Source organism: Aythya ferina, assembly GCF_964211825.1.
Source record: "Aythya ferina genome assembly, chromosome: 8".
Taxonomy (NCBI): Eukaryota; Metazoa; Chordata; class Aves; order Anseriformes; family Anatidae; genus Aythya; species Aythya ferina.
The window spans coordinates 3677841-3697719 of record NC_140304.1 but is presented as its reverse complement, the minus strand read 5'-3'; the positions used below and the strand labels follow the sequence as shown (position 1 = coordinate 3697719).

General features: G+C 37.3%; 1 protein-coding gene and 1 long non-coding RNA gene across 4 annotated transcripts in view; one reads left to right on the top strand and one right to left on the bottom strand.

Moving 5' to 3' along the window:
- DPYD (dihydropyrimidine dehydrogenase) overlaps positions 1–19879 on the top strand; it is a 355040-nt gene that overhangs the window by 271224 nt on the left and 63937 nt on the right. The window lies entirely within an intron of this gene.
- LOC311440276 overlaps positions 8246–19879 on the bottom strand; it is a 125481-nt gene continuing 113847 nt past the window's right edge. Inside the window, exon 6 of the long non-coding RNA XR_014695304.1 lies at positions 8246–10199. This is a non-coding gene — a long non-coding RNA (uncharacterized lncRNA). The remainder of the gene's footprint in view (positions 10200–19879) is intronic.

Below are 19879 nucleotides of genomic sequence, written 5' to 3'. Positions count from 1 at the left end.
TGCACACATGCCTGATTTGGGAGATCCACATTTAAATCCCTGGTGTGAGCCAGGAAGTCGCACCTGGGTCCCCTCGACTCCAGGTTAATCCTCTGACTATTGAACAGGATAAAATCTTCTGTGTTTTTCTTTACCTTCTACCTCTCTCCCAGTGTCAGAAAATCTTTGCAGGGAAAAAAAAAATCACAGTAATTTTGACAAATCGGTGTTTTTTAAAGAAAATTCTTTTCTAATTGGCACCATAGAGCCTTGGCTGAGCCCAAGGGCTACAGTAGCCTTACTCATTTCTGTGGCCACATCACGTGACAGGACATCGTGGTCAGAGGAGCCCAATGTTCATCCATTTTTTATAGGTTTCCAGGACCTCCCTCTTATTTAAAAGGTGGAAATGTCTCATTGAAGCCCCATTATTTAAGGAAATAAGCCATTCTGGTGAGAGAAATACACTGCAATTAAGCTTTGGCTCTCCAAATTATGTAACTGTTGTATATGTTTGCAGAATTAGAGGCATAGTTTAATTTCTATTAAGGAGCTTTTAGAATTGACCCAGCAGCACTTCAGGTTTGAGAATATAGAATATGTCAGATTCTACCCCGTGTTCTTCTTGTATGCATGCAATACAGAGTATTTGTTTCTTAAAAAGGAGGTAATGCTGTTATTTATCCTCACAATGAATAATGTTCTCTGTCTCTGAAAGAGATGTTTTCATCCATATAAATATAAATGATTTTGCAAATGTGTATTTTGTAGGTACTAGAATAAGATGCCAGGCTTCCCAGAGTTGTTAATATACTGTCAGCAGCTACATGCTTCCCTAAGAGTTGTTTCCTATAAACGTATTTTAAAATTAAAAAAAAAAAAAAAAGTTTGTTTCATAAGTGTCGATACTGTTCTTCCATATTCCAGATGTGTTTTAGAAAACACATCACACTGCAGCACTATAGGATACCTATTGCAAGCAGAACAGAGCAGAGCATCTGTTTGAATTTCCATGGCTTTTTGTTCTTCTTTGTCATACGTTTGTTTCATTGGTTTTGTCTGGAAGCAAGATCCTTAGGGGATTTATAAAACAATACATTGGACTTAGCAAAAAACTTAGGTTAAAAGCAAATCTCACTAGTGTGCACTCACGATGTATCCTTTTAATGCTTTGTTGCTAAAATTTTACAGTATTTTATACTAATAGCTCAAGCACCTCATGCCTATGTGCTGTTACTGCTTTGTCCAGTTTTTCTGTTCTGTAATATTTTGACATTATTTGTGTAAGTATGTGGTATAGCATATTAATATGTGCATGTTTGTGTGTTTTCCAGAACAAGGGAAATTCAAAAAGTTGTGTGTTCTGTCTTCACAGCTGACCACAAGAGATGTCAAAATGAATATATCTAGATAGCAGATTCAGTCATTAAATGTGGAAATGTATAATTGTTGGGAATCAGCAGAGACAGTTCATATTAGTTCCTTTTGAAGTAAGTTAGTTAGTGGAACTGTCTCTTTTTACCAAAAAACAAACAAACAAACAAACAAACAAAAAACAGCCAGACAGCAATTGTGACTTTTAAAGGAACACTTCGCAGCTGTTATTTCATTAAATTAAAATGTATACATTATATGAATATTTGACATTATTAATAGGGGTGTATATTCTAATCTGAAATGTATGAATTATATTCAAAGAGGAAAATTTGAAGTTATAATAATAAGAGCTGCCTTTTAATTTTAATTTTATGACACATTATTAAAAGAAAAATGAAAAAAGAGCATTTGTTTTCATAATCACAGTTCTCTCAGTGACTCTTCAGTGTTAATTTTGGTCAATAGAAGTGAATGAAAAGCTGCCCATCACTGGAAATAAAACAAAATGTATATATGCATATGCATTCCTGTTTAGTGTAAATATTTACTGAGAGTTAAAGACTATTTACATTAGCGTATATTTATAAAACAGTGTGGATAGGAGTAAAAAACAAATATATGCCATAGTACAATTTTAATTTTGGTTTATTATTTCTGTTAAATGTAGCTCAGCCATTAAAAGCCCTTATTTGCATATATTATGTCAGGATTCACAAAGAGTCCTCTGTTTTCTGTGTTGTCCTTGCAGCAGTCTGATTTCTCTTAGTGTTCTGCCGTCACTGGTCTGTGCAGAAGAGATCAGAGCCCTAATAATAGATTTTTGACAGGGAGCTCGCCTGCTACCTGCCCTACACAAATCCTCACTGTTCATGTTTGCTTCATGGCAACAAAGCAGACAGAAGGAAAATGCCAAGTGCTGAGTTTGAGGTACAGCCCTGCCATAGCTTGACATTTCAGCAGAATAGCAGTTTATGAGATGCATAATTTTTCATCTGGGACTCAGCTGCCATTTTCATAGAAGCTTGCAGCTCATCGACTGACTGGAAGTAGGGCAAAGGTTTACAGCATAGATCAAGGTCTACATCCTTCCCATAGCTATTTAAAAATAAGTATTATTCTCCAGATAAGGTCAGAGACTAAGGATATTTTCTCCACTTTTAATATTTTTAGCCATTTTCTTTCCACAAAAAAAAAACATTTTACGCTTCTATCACAGGTGCCATTTGTAGTTGATGAAAAATGATCATAATTGATTTAATTTGCCAAAAGATTAAATGAGTCCTGAAGAAGAATGAAGTATTGGTCTTTACACACAGCTTTTGAACCAAGATGTGTTTTCTCCTCGTACTTTGAAAAAAGCTCATTCCAAGCTTGAACTGAATGAAAAGTCTTTACTCTTGAAATGTAATTGGTTTGTATTTTATTATTGTTATAGATTGCATTTAAATTTTCACTTTTGTGCACATGTACTTGGGAAACAAATGCAGTGTCGGTACATGTAAGTGAGTGTTTAATTTAGAATTACACATCTCTGTGAGCGTCAGTAACAGTTCACCATGTCACAGTCTCATATAGAACAATGGTACAGTACATTGGATTAATTAAAGAAACCTTGCAGAGAACTGAATTCTCAGTATGTCAAGATTTCAATTTTATGTTAAATATTTTCTAAAGGCCAGACCCTTAAATCTCAGGGGTTGTACCAAGCAGTGAGCTGTGAATTTAACCATAGGCTAACTGCTAATGATAAGGAAAAGAGTCCAAGTTGAGGCAGCTGTAATACAGTCATTGGATTAGGCTATCAATCACTCAGTTCCCTGAGGAACAGGCAAAGACGACAAAACAGTGAAAAGGGAAATTAGGAAGGGAGGGCATGACTAGAATGAGATTCTTCACCAAATGTATCTGTTAGTTGGCTGAATCCCCCAAGCATCAGACAGAAATGTCCAGCATTGCTCTCAGACTAAAAGCCAAGCATTTGTTTCAAACTCCTAGAAAACCATCAAATCATCATTAACTGTTTCTAGTCTGTTTAGGGCTCTGAAATGCAACCAGGTGTATTCTGCAGTTTCAATAGCCTGTAATTTGATTAATCTTTAAACCACTGTTGTTGAGTACTCTGGATTTGCTTTTTTGAATCCTGTTTCATATATAATATGTCCATTTGGAATTACTCATTTCCAAAAAGTCTTTTTTTTTTTTTTTTAATATATATATATATGTATATACATGAATCGATAACCATTAGGCTATCAAGTCTTACTAATGTCAGACAATGATTCAGATAAAACCAGAAATTCTATTCAGATGTAATATGGTATTAAAAAAAAAAGACTGTGGCCTAGCTTGTCCTAGCGCGGGTGAAAGAATGTATGGTTTTAATCTGCCTGCAGCTAGATAAATGGGAAATCAGTTCATATAATCATGCAGATTGACATGGTTAAGTAAAGGGTGCTTGTGTAGTTAGCGACTTAGAGACATAGTCTGATTAACAAAGAATGGGAATGAATTGATGAAGAAAGAGAAAAGCGACAGCATTTTAAAGCAGGCTGATAGTACAGGGGCCTGTATTTAAACTTGTTTGCAGTAATGTGCAGTGATGAATGTACCATATGTACACTACAACCTGGCGAGGACTGTTAATATCAACAAGATTGAACCCGTTGACATTGTCCTTTGTCAGCACTGGTTGATGGTCTTTCCGTGTCTGTCAGGTCTGTGGGTGTATGTGTCTCTTTCTTTTATGATCACCTCTTTCAATTTTAAGCAAATGCACACGAAAAAATCTCAGGATATTTTTGTGTCATATATTTAGGAGATTACTGTGTTGGAACAACAACAACAAATACATGTATATATATATTTCTATCATTAAAAACTTATTACAATTCATTTTGGAGGTCATTTAAGTAACACGTGACCATGGGCTAGAGCACAAGAAGATAATTTTAGGTGGCAGTATTCAAGTTGACCCACAGGTCTGCAAAGCTTTGTTGCAGTGTTACATGGATTCAAACTTGCATACAGATTATGAGACTTTAGTGAGCTTCAGTATAGGTGACAGAAGGAAAGAGCTGAGAAATGAAATGGGTTCCAAATTTATGTGAACATACGTCGGTGTTACAGGTTCCCTGCTGTTGATTGAATGGGGCCCATAATTGTCTTTTCTGCTACTTTATACTCCCTATCCAAGTCAGCAGCAGGGTTGATATGGTTGAAAAATAAAGATTTTGCAATACGCTTAACATCAAAATATGAGCCAACAAATAAATAGAAAATGACTTCTTATTTAACATCTGTTAACATGAAGCTTCATGCTGTTCTTTCTTCTCTTCTGTGGGACAGCTGTGCTTGCAGGACAGGCCAACTGGCTGCTGTCTTCCACCCTCAGCCTCAGGATACCACCACCGCTCTCAGGATACCCCAACTTCTGTAGCTCAGTACCTCTGGTAACCTCAGTGTCTGAGGCATCTCTGTCAGGATATTGGGACTCCCACTCTTCTTGCTATCTATAAAACACAACTGGTGTTTTACAGAAATGGAAGTGGCTTGAAGAGAAGGCTTCAGTTACATGAAACTGCACTAAGCAGCATAGGTTGCTTAGGTTAACCCAGTTGCAGGATACTTTGACAATCAGATACAAGGGATGGAGAGGGGCAGGGGGTAAATAACTAAATAAATAAACAACTAAACCCAGGGCTTTACTTTACATCCAGCAGTGTCAAAAGGACATCCTTAAGCAGTTACTCCTGCTGTCCTGCTTCCATATAGGAGGAACCTTCACTGATTAGCTATGATTTGTAATGAACTTGCCATAGTGAACACATCTTTATTCACCTAAATCCTTCTAACATTCTGTATTTTTAGTATCTTCAGTGATGAATAAATCCTAACACTAACTTCACTTATAAAATACAGAACACAAAATATAGCATATTTGTTTAACTGAGTAGATCCTAAGTTTGTATTTCACTGGGCATTGCTTCATCCCTTATGAGTTATTGCCAGAAGCATTTATAAAAGTGTTTCACAACTATCAGAACTCATTTTTTTTTTTTAACCTTTCAAAAGAGTGCAACTAATGTATAGTAGTCAGCTAAAGGATCTGCATTTTAATGTGCCTTTTCATGCAGGCATATCATTGTATGGAAGGAGCTACACAAATATGCTGCTCACAAACATACCGTACAAAATCTTTTAGGAAACCTGCTGTAGTCATCTGTTTTTCCAATTTATAAACAATTTGCAACATCTATGTTGCCAGGTAATTGCAAATGTCTTCCCTATTAACATGTAATGTATAACCATCTTAGCGCTAAGTCCTGTTCAGATCCCAAAGGACACTCGTAGTAAGGGATTTAGCCACCATTATTTGGTTTAAATGAGAGCTGAGTGAGAACTGCTGAGTGCAGTGCCCCACTCTTTCAGAGCGAGACGCACAAATCCACAGTGCAGCTGTGGCAGCTCTGCAGAGAGGGCGTTTTTAATGGCGTGAGGTCTGGCAGTGAAATGTGCGGTACTGTACCCGACTCAGCACAGAGGTAAGGCTGATGCTGTGGAGAACTTTGTTACTGGCAGCTCAAACGAGGGAGAAAGCTGCGATTTGTTTCACCAGCAGGCCTGCCGAGGAGTACGTGGTTAACCGTGTTATGGTTGTGTCTGGCCATTTGTATGTGTTCCATGGCCCTCCTGAGTGACGTACTGATTTTCAGAAGTATGTATGATTACTCCAGTCCATTTTGGCTGGGCTGAGCTTATCTTACTCCCTGTCATTTATTGTTGTGCTTACACTGTTAATGCCATGTCAGCTGCCTGTGTATTGATTACACCAGCTTTGGCAGCATTTTCACTGATTTCTGGATATATGCCCACTTGAGAGCTGTTTAGATTTTAAAAGGCAGTACTCAGAGAAATCTTCTCATTCTAGGCCCTGATAAACTCTGTTTATCAGGAGCACTTGCAGAGAAGGTGTTGCCAGACAAGGTATTTAAGAATCAGTTGCTTTTTCTTACAAATTAAGGAGCTTCTTCAGAACTTACAGAAGATGGGGTTTGAAGAATTCAGACCTCCAAATAGGAGCTGGAAGAAATATTTAGAAAATACCTGCTACATGGTACCATCTAGGTTATTGGACAAATTAAGAGATTGTTTACATCTTTGTTGTTCATAAATACGTATTAAAGAATCCGTCCCTGGCAGTTATCCAGAGAGGAGGAAGACCCTGCTGGAGGCAGGGAAGTCATGGCGAATCTTGTTCTGTCCTGTCAAGAGGAATTTTATCAAGGAGCTCCCTTGCTAAATGGGCTGGCATGGAGATTTCATTCCATCTCAGGCTTGCTATCTTGCAGCTCTGAGAACACCCCCAGTTTCTAGGTAAAGGCGGATAGCACGGGGTGATAAAAGTCTTCAGAAACAAAAGAAATTAGTCACTCTTACAATCTGTTTTCCAAACTTGCACGTCTCCAACATCCATTTCTATTTCTCTCTGTTTCTCATGAATAAGATTCACTTGGCTGAGACAAAGGCTTGTCGGGCAAAAGGAGGCATGGTGGCACAAAGAGTGTCACAGGAGAAAGTGATGTTTGTATGTTTGACATGGAAATATCTTCCAATCAGTTAATGTAAAGCATCTGGTGTTTTTCTGTATTTTAATAAACCCTTATAACAACATTGCAATCCCTTAAAGCCATTTCTCATGTTCTTGTTACAGTAGGTATATGGCACACATTTTCTGGTTTAAAAAGCTGAAAACAAGTTTCAAAAATTTAATCTCAGTGTTAGGAAAAGGATCACAGCAGCAGCTATAGTATTTTGTATTTATGCTAGTTTTTGTAAAGACTCGTGACATGCTCCCTGTGAGCTAAATATTGACAAGCATGCTCTGGCAAGCAAGATCAAGCTTGGTGAGTTAACACAGCTCGAGTCTCTGCATTGACACTGTAACCCAAGTCTGAAAACTATTATCCTACTCCATTTATTTTGGCTTTATAGGTGCCTTTATAGGTGCTGTCCACTTAAATTAGGGATCTCCACTGTATTTTTAATACTGTAACAGTGAATTCATATTTGATTTAGGACTACAGTACACGCAAGATTTCTTGTACGTCTGTGTTTGATGACATCTTCAGTAACATATTGTGAATAGAATCACAAAAGACAGCATAAAACCTTCATGACTTCAAACCTCCGAAACAGAAATAAACGCTGAATGAAAAATAATTTAAAAATCACATTTATCTCTTACGCTGTGCAACAGACCATGTCCTAAAACTGTGAGTCTGTGAAAGCTGTTGATCAAAAGTGAAGCTTGGACATGTATTCATTATGGGATATAATTTAGGAGATTAATTTTTATTTGTATTATGTAACTAGAAAGAAAAATCCACTTCTTTTCTAATTGTAAGTGCAGTGTGTTTATAATGCTTCTAGTTTACTTTTTGAATTTCTGAATAAAGAACTTAAGCCTATTTGGGCTTCTAGTAAATTTGGCACATGGACTAAATTGATTACCAGATGCATTGTGCAACATATGGCATTGTACAGTCTTTGTGTGCTTCATAGTATTTTCTTAAATTACCAGCATTTGTTTTGATTCCAAAAATGCACTTGTCTATGCTTTTTAGTGCTTTGGACTTAAATGCTGGCTTTTCAGTGCTGAGCAGATGTGTTAGAATTTCATGTGGAACATTTATGCTTTTGTGAGTTGTATTCTTTGAGCACTCCACACACAGTATTATTGCAGTGATAGCTCACGCAAGTGGGATCACTTAGTTTTCATACGTACATTGATTGTTTAAAATAACCTTCAGAATTCCTAGTAATTCTGTCACCCAGAAGAACAAGGAAGCAAGCCAGTTTTGCCCAAAGATATTGCTCCCAGAGTGAATGAATTTTCAGGTACATTTTATTTTAGATTAAAGAAAAAGAGGAAGGAAGGAGAACATAATTCTTTTATGGATGACAGCACTAGTCAACAACAGCCCTGTATGCTTCTGTGAGCAGACTTATTCCTGTGCTTGAGGTTGTGTTTTGAGTGTGCATAAAAATTCACGCATGAAAATGCACAGAATAAGGTGCTGAGGACCAGGACATCAGTGTATAATTTGCTTCTAAAAGCAGCCTGCTTTAGTTGATTTAGAGAGGTTATCTGTAAAATAAGATCCCCCAAATTACCAACAGTTTTAGCGAAAAGGGCAATATGATGACCCGGGACAAGGGATTTGTAACCAGGAGGACTGCCAGCTGCCTAATATTTGCAGGTGAAATTTTTCACTCCTCACACACACATTTCCTCTCCAGGACTTCTCTTGCATTTTTGTCTTTTGAGATAAAAATGTTATACCTTTGTATAGCATTTGGATATTCTCTCCAAAAAGGCACTGCATACGTGCAAAATATTGCTGGTATATTTTTAGTAGTACCAATGTGTGTTCTAGGAGTATTTAAAATCAACAAACACACGTGGGCCCCTGGCTTTGTGTTAATTGGCCTTTACTTTGATCACTGAAGACCAGTGAATGCAGTTTAGAGTTTTGTTGCTATCGTTTTTCTTCAGTGGAAGCCAAGGGGATGAGTAAGTACATAAATTAAGTCCCTTACTCACCCTCTGAGCTGCCCTCATTGGATAACAATTAAAATGATCTGACAGAGCAACGCACTGAATTCCCTTGCATCCCCTTATGTTGCTCTGAATACATAAAATAAATGAGTGTTTAAGCCTATTAATGCTGTTATTTTTTTATTAACACAGAAGGCAGAGTTAAGATACAGGTGTGTAATTTCATCTTGAAACCAGCACTGAGCTATGTGGCTGATATAAAGGTAGGACTGATATAAACATGTTTTAATTACTAACCCTGGATAATATATCCAAAGCTAGTAAAGGCCTCCACAAATAAGGTTTGCACTTCCTTTATGTCACGGGTAGTTTACACAGCACAGGCATGCTATTATTTCACTTTCCATTAAGATGTTACCTCTTCAGCTCACTGTACACTCAGCTAGAGAAGTGGCATGAAACCTCCTGTAACTGTGAAGGTTATTAAAAGGAAGAAACAGAAGAAAAGCCCTGTCTTTACAACTGTCATCCCTGCACAGCCAAGGTCTCAGCTAAAGCCAAGGTATTGACTCGCTGTGGGGGTGGAGGGTCCTTTTCTTTTACAGATAACTAAGTATTGTCATGCAAATTTCATTACAGAAATACAGGTGGATAAGGAACTAAATATTTAGAAACTTATGTACCTAGTTATAAAACTGTAATTATGAGAAAGTGTTCTTGTGTAACGAGCACTTCACATCTGTCATACAGTGTTTTAATGTCTACAGTAGTTATTAGCTGAATATTTCCATTATTACTGTTCTGTGAGCAACTGCCATTCTTGAAACTGATTGATGTTTAGGAATAAAGCACTGTTATTACATGTTGCCAACTTCTGAGGACCAATCTTATAACATACGGTGCCTTCAAAGGAGTGATGATACCTCCTTTTTCTGGAACTAATCACATCTGAAGAAAGTGAAAGAATGAAAACATTTTTTTCCTCGAGAACTTTCATTGCATTGTATTCTGCTGCAGAATGATTATAGTGTTTTATCTGCCAAAGGTGACATTGGACAAAGAAAACTTTGTAGGAAGAGAGATGTTTGAATATCTGCAACTAGCGCTGTGGAGTGGCTTGGCTTGAGGCAGTAACTTTATTTGTGTGTTGATGAAACTGTGGTCTCGGTCTTTCATTGACTGGGTGCAAAACAGTCTTCTGACAGGGTGTCCTGGTTGAAGTCTTCACTAACGTTTTGTTAGTTCAGTTTGTAGGTTTGTGCTCTGTCCAGACCAGCACACAGATCTGCAATTTCAGGGAAGAAAATAGAAAAAAAATGAGAACCCCCCGTGAAGTGTTTATCTTCTTAAGGCCACACTGTCTTGCTAGAGCCTAATCATGCTTTGTGTGTTTTTCAAAGGGAGGAAAGCTGTAAAGAGACATTGCAGGCAAGTTAGCTGTAAATACTGCTTGGAGGGGACTGGTAGTTCATGGAGTCTTTGTGCATGTTGCTTAATTATTTAAATTTCTTCACCCTCATCCTGCCTCTGTCCCTTACTGAAACTGATCTATAAAGGAAGAATGCCCTCCGGCTCCAGCAGGAGCTACCAGGGAATATTATTTTCTAGTGCTTTCCTCACTAAATAAGGTAGAGAAAGAAAGTCATGCTAGTTTAACACTGCCATACAATGTAATGTCCAAGCTCAGCTTGTAGGAGCAGTTTCACATGTTGATCTAATCTAAACACATTAACCAATGACTATATTTGTGCTGTAGAGACAACTAAAATTTGGAAAGCTCCTGTTCCTAAGATCCTGCAGGTACTGTATTAAAATAAATAAGGCAAGTCTTGGGACCTGAAGAATCCTCCCAAGAAACTATTTTCAGCAGGATAAGGAGGGAACACAGCTGTTCTGTCCTAACTCATAATTTGATCACCAAATTACAGTTGCTCCTGCAAAAATCATGTCCCTTTCATCCTTCACCATGAACAGCTCCACATTTTGTTCTTGTTCACCTGAATCCTTGTCTGCCCGGATAACTTTGAGTCAAACTCCAAAATTGCAAAGTTAAATTGTCAAAAGTCCCCATACACTTCTTCCTTTCCAAACGCTGCCCTGATAGCAGCAGCTTGCTTTCCAACCCTCTCAACAAACTCTGATATGGCTTTTTCTTTCCAAATCATGATGTAGCCCACCAGCTAACAGACACATGCAGATCCCCATGAACAGTCAAGGTAGGTAGTTTCCATTTATTGCTGGGAGAAAAAAAGTGTCAGCTAACTTCCTACTCATCCTATGGCAAGCAGATGAGTAAGGCTGTGTGCTTCAACTACCTTAGCTATAGCTATCAGATCTCCTACTCTTGGTTGTGTGAGTCTTGAGAAACGGGAAGTGTTGAAATAAATGGCTATGATACACACAGTGTTGAAATAAACATTTATTTTAACACATTGTATGTGATGAGCCATTTATTTTAACACTTTTCACTTGAAGTGTTGAAATAACAGGTTTTATCAGGGGACGTGTCATCCACTGTTTTATGTATATGTGAATATGGAAATATATCTACTGAGTATGCGTGTATATATATACTCACACAGATTATATAGATATGTAATAATAAAATGGCAGATGTGTGTGTAGACACACTATTACACAGGGAAATACAGTGCTTTCAGCTGAACTGAAGTCATTTGTTTCACAAAAATTTTATGTTCATGCTATCTTACGAGTTTTTTCGTATTTTTAATATATAAATAGATACAAATAGATACATACATAAGATTGTGTATTACTAGAGGGTACCAACTGGATAAAATAGATAAACCTCAAAATGGGATAAGTCTGGTAATGAGTTATGTAAAGGCAAAAGGAAATACTTCATGTAAGCTTTCTGGTTACCTGCGTTCTTTAATTTGCTGTTCTTTCTTAAGCTCTGCTTCCCTTGCTGCAATGGACTTCCCAGACCAATGAGAATTAAACAGGATAAGATATACTTCAGGTTTTGTAAATAACCTGCAAAGTTGCTGTGCTGCATTTTCAGTAAAGCTTTTATTTTTAAAAACATTGTGGAAGCCTCAGCGCCCTGCTCAGCAGTCAGTAGCCACTCTGCCAGTGTGTCCTTACTCAGATGTACTAAATTGCCTTCGTATGGTCAGAATTATGTATGCACTACAGTACCCACACAGACACTTGGACACACGCACGTCCTGCTTTCTGGCGCCAGGGTCATGTTGACCGTGGTAGTTGTTGTTGTTAAGGAGGTTAAAGCCAGCTCAAACAAAGGTAGCACTGCCTCTGAGGCTGACAGGGGCAATGCTGCCTTTGAACAGATCTGTAAGCTTCTGGGTAAATAGCCACAAACCCTTCTACTGGACTTGGAGTTAAGCACATCTGCCTCTGCACTGGAATAAGAGGGCAGCGAGACTTCGGGTGCTGAAGTGAAACACTCACATCTTTCAGGGGAGAGCATTACCCAGCAGAATTTGTCAGGAACTTTTCTGTGCCCCTGCAATGGTTGCAACATTTTAGTCTGGTAACTGTGGACAGTATTTCTTAGATGGCCTATCACACTTTTATGCTGGTCTAATGCATGTGTCCTTTTCCTCGTGCTATGCTGGGAGCATACCCCATTAGCACTGCTTTTATCGTTGTCATTACTATACCAACCTGGAAAACATGAATAAAGAGCAGCTGATAAGTTGCAACAGAAAACATTTTGCTGGGCTTCATGCAGATCACCAAAAGTATTGATTTTAGTGGATCTGCAGCTTGCAGTGAAAGAATGGCTTTGTTAGAAAATGTTTAACCGGCTCTTGCAGCAATCACAGAACAATTTCTATCTGTCCTCTTGATTTTTCCTACTGAAGTTCGATACGGTTGAAAATTCCCTCGGGTCTTCCTGAATAAATAATATCTACAGATAAGAAAAATTTACTTTTTTCCTCTCGCTTTCTCTGATTCTAACCTTTTTAATTGAGAGAAGTCTCCAATGACTGCTAAACATTTATTGTGTGAGAACTCTGGTGATTTTATGAACTTTCAGCTGAAAGAGCATAAATAATTGGGAGAAATTCAAAAATGGTAAAAATAAATTCTTAAAAGGATACTGTTTTTCCTCTATGCTTATAAAAGTTCCGTCATTTTTTTGCATTTAGGGGCAATTTTTGTTAAAGGAAACATGATGCAAAACTATTACTGCCTTTTTTCCAGGTACACATTGGACTCAAACCCACGAGTATTCCAAATAGAATAATTGAATAAGAAGTAAACTTTGAAAATAAAAAAAAAAAGGCGGGGGGGGGGGGGGGGGGGGAGATGAGGAATGATTGTCAGAGAAAATATTAACACACCATCACTTTATCAGGGAATAAATGTCATACATAGTTGTGATATGCTAACAAAAATGAGTAGAATGCAGTCAGTCGATGCAGTTTCTTGAGTCTGAGTTGAGAATAAGATAGAAATTGTTTTAAATCTGCAGTCATTAACTTTATTCTAAAGTCACCCTTCAGAAATTATCAAGGCAATGGCTACCTAACGTTTCATTTTATTGAAGATGTGGCTAACTGTTGTAGAGATGTGCCATAAAATGAATAGTCTCTCAAATGCTCTGTTTGGTAAATGAGTGCATATTTTAAAGTTTTGGTTGGAAACAGCCAGAGCCTAAGTAAATAGTGCATCATTATTGCTGATTTTGGCAAGTGGCTATTAATGTTTAAGTAGTGATGGACTGAACAGGCTGTGAAATGGATCAGGAGCAGTGAAAGGAGTCTTCTCCAGGTCCTGAGCTGAGTCAGAAATACTGTGCTGTGCACCAGTAAAGCTGTGGCGAGGTCCATCGTGAACTTGCTGTTGGGGCACACCCTGTATTTTTTAGTGCACTGAATGTTGTATGTCCCATTTGGGGACCTCAATGTGGATCGTTTTTCTCTCTAAACATGTCTGTTGGTTGGATTTTCTTCTGCATACAAATGCATTCACTGGCCATTTTGAAGGATGTGTTGCTACACTGTTTCATTAAACTGCCGCGTTATCGGGTAATTGTTTAAACATAATGCCACAGCACTATCAAAAGGAAAGGTGAACTAATGGCATTTGCAAATGTCAGGGATTATCTTAACACTTTTATTATAGTTTATAAAAAGTAGGTTCAGGGCATTCCATGACAATTATTTCCACAGAAATTGGTTATTTAAATAAATTGCTAATTATCTGGATATGACAGTATTGAAAACCCTGCTAATGAGTTATTTGATAAGTGTAGCTTATGGTGGCCACCTACAGGTGGGAGAGAGAAAGAACATATAGAATAATTGCAATCAGAAGAAATGCAATGCAAATGAATTGTTTATAACTTGTATGTTTCCCTGGACTGTTTACAAATGCACGTTATATATATATGTATATATGTACTTTGATGACTAGTATGAGGCAGCCAACACATTATGCAGGAAATGTCTTTAAAAAGAACTATGTTTTCTGTGTTTGTTTCCTAATACTCAAACTTTCTTATCTAGTTACTTTCCGCAGGATTGGATTGATCATCTGCAATGCCTGAACTTTCCCAGATCAATTCTCTCATGTAAAGCTTTTTCGCCCAAGTCTGGTGTTTGATGTTCACTTGGCTTCTGTTGTCATTAGCTTTATTAATTTTAACAGTAAGGGAGATAACAATGTCAGCTTTCTTCAGATAATGTAGTCAAAGAGAGAAGGAGGATGATGAGTTGCTTCTTTTTTATATAGATATTTTTTTTGGCAGCATAGAGTTTAAAAGTAATTTATTAATCATAACATTTTTTAGTATCATCTTATTTTTCTTTGTAATATTTAGGCTTTGTGGTTTAAATCTGATATTGAATTTATAAAGAACAACTGAAGTGTAATATAACATAATGCAAATAAAAATAAATTTTGCTTTGCAATGCACAAAATGGAGAGAATTATGACCCAAATTCATTTTTATTCCATTTAGTAACCATAGTTACAAAAATTTGCTTTGATGTCATCTACTAACCAAAGGTGTGCTTTTTGTGTAAATCTGCCTGTCTTGTATATATAGAGTTTGATAAAGGCCATTCAGCCCCTTTCAGGATTCAGGCTCAGAGTTATCAGTCTGCAGTCTGAATTGATTCAGTTCTGCTGGTTGTGGATCATCTTTACCTAGACCATTTAGAGCTGCTTCAGGTATATTAAAGATTTTAAACTACTTGTACACAACACTGCAAGTGAGAATGTAGCCCAGTACTGAAGATTACTAAGAATTATTTTATTTTTCCTCTCCCCCGCCCCCATATGTGGATCATTGGGATCAAGAAATTCTGAACTGATTTTGCTCAGAACTTCCAAAGCTACAGAGTTGCCTGAAGTTAACTCCAGAGTTGTCGTTGAAGAGGGCCTTACATTTGGCTCTCAAGCCTCAGTCTGGTGAACGTTTTTGGTGCTTGGCAGAACTGGGTCCTACAGGGACTCCAAGTACTTACAAAGTTGTAATAAAAAATATGCCTTCTGGCATTGGTAAAGGGCTTTTACTTCCAAAGGAAAATTAAATGATGAAACAAATAAGCAGGAAAAACATCTCTTATCGGTTTGTCATCTGTCTGTTGTCCTCAGGGCAAAGACAACTCAGCCTACCTGTACTAAACAGGGTGAAGTGTTTGAAGGACCTGTGTTCTGCTTCTCTTTCATGATGTATTCTGCCTGTTGGATTTACTCTACTTCTGTCCTTCATAGTCACAAAAAAAAAAAAAATCTGACTTTTATTAAAAGCAAACAAATACAAACAAAGGAACAAAAACAGAAAACTAATGCACTTTGGTTTACAGCAAGAAAAAATATCAGGGATTTTTGTGTCACATAGCTATTTCATTGCTTTAATCTTAATGTAATTGTCTTTGTTCCGTAATGAGAGATTTGAAAGAGTAGTTTTCAACATACGGTAGCATATCATCTCCACCACATATTTTTCTCTCTTTCATTTTCAGATCTCATTCCCCTGCTTGAGGTCTGGATAAATGCACTTTGTTTATTAAATCTCGTTATTTTACAGCAGGGTAAATGACAGCCATATCTAGTATCTGGTAGCAGCTGTACCACTACTATCAAGAGAGTACCCTATCAACAGTTTCCCCAGCTACGGGTGCTTAACTAGTGAAATTACAGGTACCAACATGTCAAAGTATGTGGTAGATGCTTGTTTTTTAGCATATGAGAACTCTTTCAAATACATGCTGGATTTGGATCTCAGCTTCTTAAATACCACTGGTTTTATCAGACAACATTCTGCAAAGTCCCACTACTACTTACAGCTCCTTTACAATTTGGCATTAAATCTCCTTTATTTCAGCCTTTTAAAAACTCCTTCTCCACAAATCGCTGTAATGAAATTTATTACCTTCCTGTGGTACTCACATGAAAATGCAGGGAAATAGAGACACTAGGTCAAACTCATTGCCCATTTTGTTTGTTTGTTTCATGATAGTTTGGCTTCACTACAGTGTGTGGTTTTATTTATTTATTTATTTATTTATTCTTTCTTTTCTCAACATTTCGCTAGGCAATGGGATCCGCTATCACAAGTAAATGACAATGTACTCCAGGCCAGCACTTTTTATTACAGAAGGGAAGGGTTCTGAACAGTTGACCGAGAAATGTCCAGGAGAATGGCTGCACGTTCTGATATGCTTTCTGTGTTCTGTTGTCTCAAATGCTAAAGAAAAAAATGCTGGGATGAATGGTGACACCTCGGTCAACTCTTTGATTGTCATTAGAGCCATTTATTTACTCTCATCAGAAGCACTCCTGAAATGTTTTTAAATTCATTTGGTTGAATTATAGATGAATGGAACACTTTCACGATTGTACCGATTTATAACTAATTTCCTAATCACCAAATGTAAGTAATAACTCATGCTATAGATATCAAGTGCAGCTAGTACTAAAAAGCATGTGTTCCATAATAAATTCTAAGCCTTACTGCCATCTCTGCTAGGCTTCATCAAATCATATGCTTGATTTCTTTAGGCTGACTGAAGGCCTTTCTGATTACCTATTGTGCTGAAACCTTAAATAAACTGTCATTTGTTCCTTTTTCTTCACTGACCATTGTACAGAGACCTTCATTAAAGTGAGAAGGTGGCTAATTTAATCAGACTGAAAAAAGGAACAATTATAATCTAGAAATATTTTTTATGTGGAACTTTTCTACAGGGTATCATTAAGGTCAAGGGTCTATAAGACTTACTGATTGAATGCAAACTCTCAGAGTTACATTGGGGTTAAAAGAATATAAACCTTCATGCCTTAAGGCAGATGACAGTTTTTAACTCATGCAGATTGGGAAGAAATTTCCCTGTAGACACACAATTTCAGAGTTACCAGCTTCTGTGTTCTTTCACCTTTCTGAAAAATAACTACCTCATCACAGTGAGATTCTGGAGTAGCTGTGTCAGTGCCTGAAAGCAATATAAAAAGTCTGATGCTTACCTGTAGCCTCAATTTCAAACACTGAATATTTGAAGAATTTTCCAAACTAGTGATTTTTGTTATTTTCAGTGGTTTTGGTTGTTTAGTGTATGTCTTAGTATGTATGGTCTCTGAAGGACTTCATAAATAAATCTGAGTAAACACCTGGGTTCCATTTTTTGTTGTTGTTTCAGGTCTTTCTCTAAGGCTGGGCCATCAATTCTGTTGTAATATTTGCTCTTTGGATACTAGCAGCCAACCTCTTTCAGAGAATCATTCTATTCCTTTCAAACTCATTACAATCGATCCAGCTCAAATGATGGCAAATAGTCATTACTGTCCAGTGGAAAGTTTCTGTTCAGCTCCAGCTTCTTTTTGTGTGATCTCTTTTGTTATGTTATTAGATTATTTAAGGCATTTTTTTGTGAGATTGGTAATTTTTATGAACCAATGTCTAGTTACCCCCAAAATATACAGGGTTGGGCTGCCCATGCATGAAGATAGCAGTTTATATGCAGAAAACACCATACCCCTATGTAGCCTTTGTTAAATGAGCAAGAAGTATCTGTGTAAAACTTGTGAGCAGTCCTGGTCACTGACGTGGACATTGGAGAATGTCTGATGTGTCCTGATAGCAGGCCAGCTCTTGAAGAAGGAAGACGTATTGTATTAAGTATATATTGAGAAGGTGTCTATCCTAAATGAGCAGAAGATACCATTGCTCAAGAAGATAATTTTGTGCTGAATGCATAGCAGGTGCCAGTAGAGACTGCTTAGCTGCACTTTTGAATGTCAATGTGTGTAATACTGATGAGCCCGGATGACCTGTGAATTCAGTGTTGTCTATCAGGGTTGCAGTGAAGGGCAGTGATATGTTGTAAAAGGCAATGTGAGCTGAAAGCAGAGTATTTTTAATGGTTAAGACAAACAAAATTTCAGTTTTCTGCAATGGAAAAGTACCTTGATAAACTGTCTCCTTTACAAAGTGACAGTGCAACTGTCCTATTTATTTGACCCAGCCATCTAGACTGCAGAGGTCTTAGTTGATGCAGAAGTAAGGCAGAGGCTGTTTCTAGAGGGCAGAGTCCTGAGCTGACACTAAGTCCTTTGTGGGCACCAGTAAAACTCTGCCTCAGAGGAAGAGCTGATGGGAACGGTGGAGGGAGGATTGATGCTGGGCTCAGTGAGACAGAGCTGCTTGAAAAAAAAAAAAAAAAAAAACAACAACTTATCTTTGCTAAAGACTTTCTTAGATTAAAAATTCAGCTAGCAGGCTTCTGTGCTCGCAAAGGGTAGAGGAAGGATGTCAACACAGATCAGTTGGGTTGAAGAAGGAGGTTTTATCTGAAGGAAACAAGAGTGTTGGTCAGGCATCCAAGCAGAGTTGTGCTGGTGCAGTAACTACTGTTTGCTCTCTTCCCATGCTCCTGAATTGTTACTTTTTCCACTTTCTTAGTTTATTGCATTGGTTTTCTTTCTTTCTTACCCTCTGCTTGTTTGCCCTTGTAGGAGGTTAACTTTTTAGAGGTTATAACAGTAGCCATGGAAGATGTTCAGAAGTGTTTCATATCATAGTATTTCCCCAAGTTCCCTAACACCTTACTTTTCCATTTCCTTGTGTAGGTTGGCAGCCAGCCAGTTCCTCTGGGAGTAATGTGTCCCTCCCTTACACTACAGTATTGTTTTCCAATGATAACATAAAATTATCCTAAAAGTTCTCTACATTAAATAGAAATTATAAGAATAAGGAAATTGTCCAGAGAAATCCCAACTAGACTAAAAATAAATAGTTGAATGTGTCAGCTGTCTACATCATCCATCAATTAATGAGAGACATTTATATGAGTGTTTTAAATAGTTGCTTACCATCAGTAGGCTGCAGCCAAAGCAGATGCGTTGCAGACAACATATTGAGACTTTAACCATAACTCCTATACATGTACATGTAACAAGGAGTTGTCTGACTCAACCTCTGTATGCCATTTGAAAATGTAAGCTGCAGTTGTGGAGATTTAACCCTAAATGAATTACTTTACTCTTTTGAGCTTCTGACTGTCATATTAATAGTTATCAGGGGCTTTCTTAAAGGATTATCTGAATCTACAAACATCCAAAAGGGAAACATATTAAATAATATATGAAGTGTCAAGTGCAGTGAAATGGTGCTTTTAAACAATTTTTAGTCAGACACAAATAAATGGGATGCGCCTTCTTACTTGTGCAACATATGTGTTCAAAAAAATCAACCCAATTCTTTGTGTAAAATCATAGATCTCTTTGTCTACAGTGTTTAATGAAATATTGCTTTCTGTCTCAGACATTGCTAGGTTTTATTTGAGCATCAGCTAAAATTTTCAAGCCACCTTTGCAATGTTATCCAAATATTTTTGCTTTTTTTTCATCCAAATTTATAATTTTTTACAAGCATTAATACCACTTAAAACCCAGTTCATGTCCTTTTATAATTAATATAACCTCTGCATTTCAGAATTAAATGTTAGTTCTTGATTTTTCTGTCAT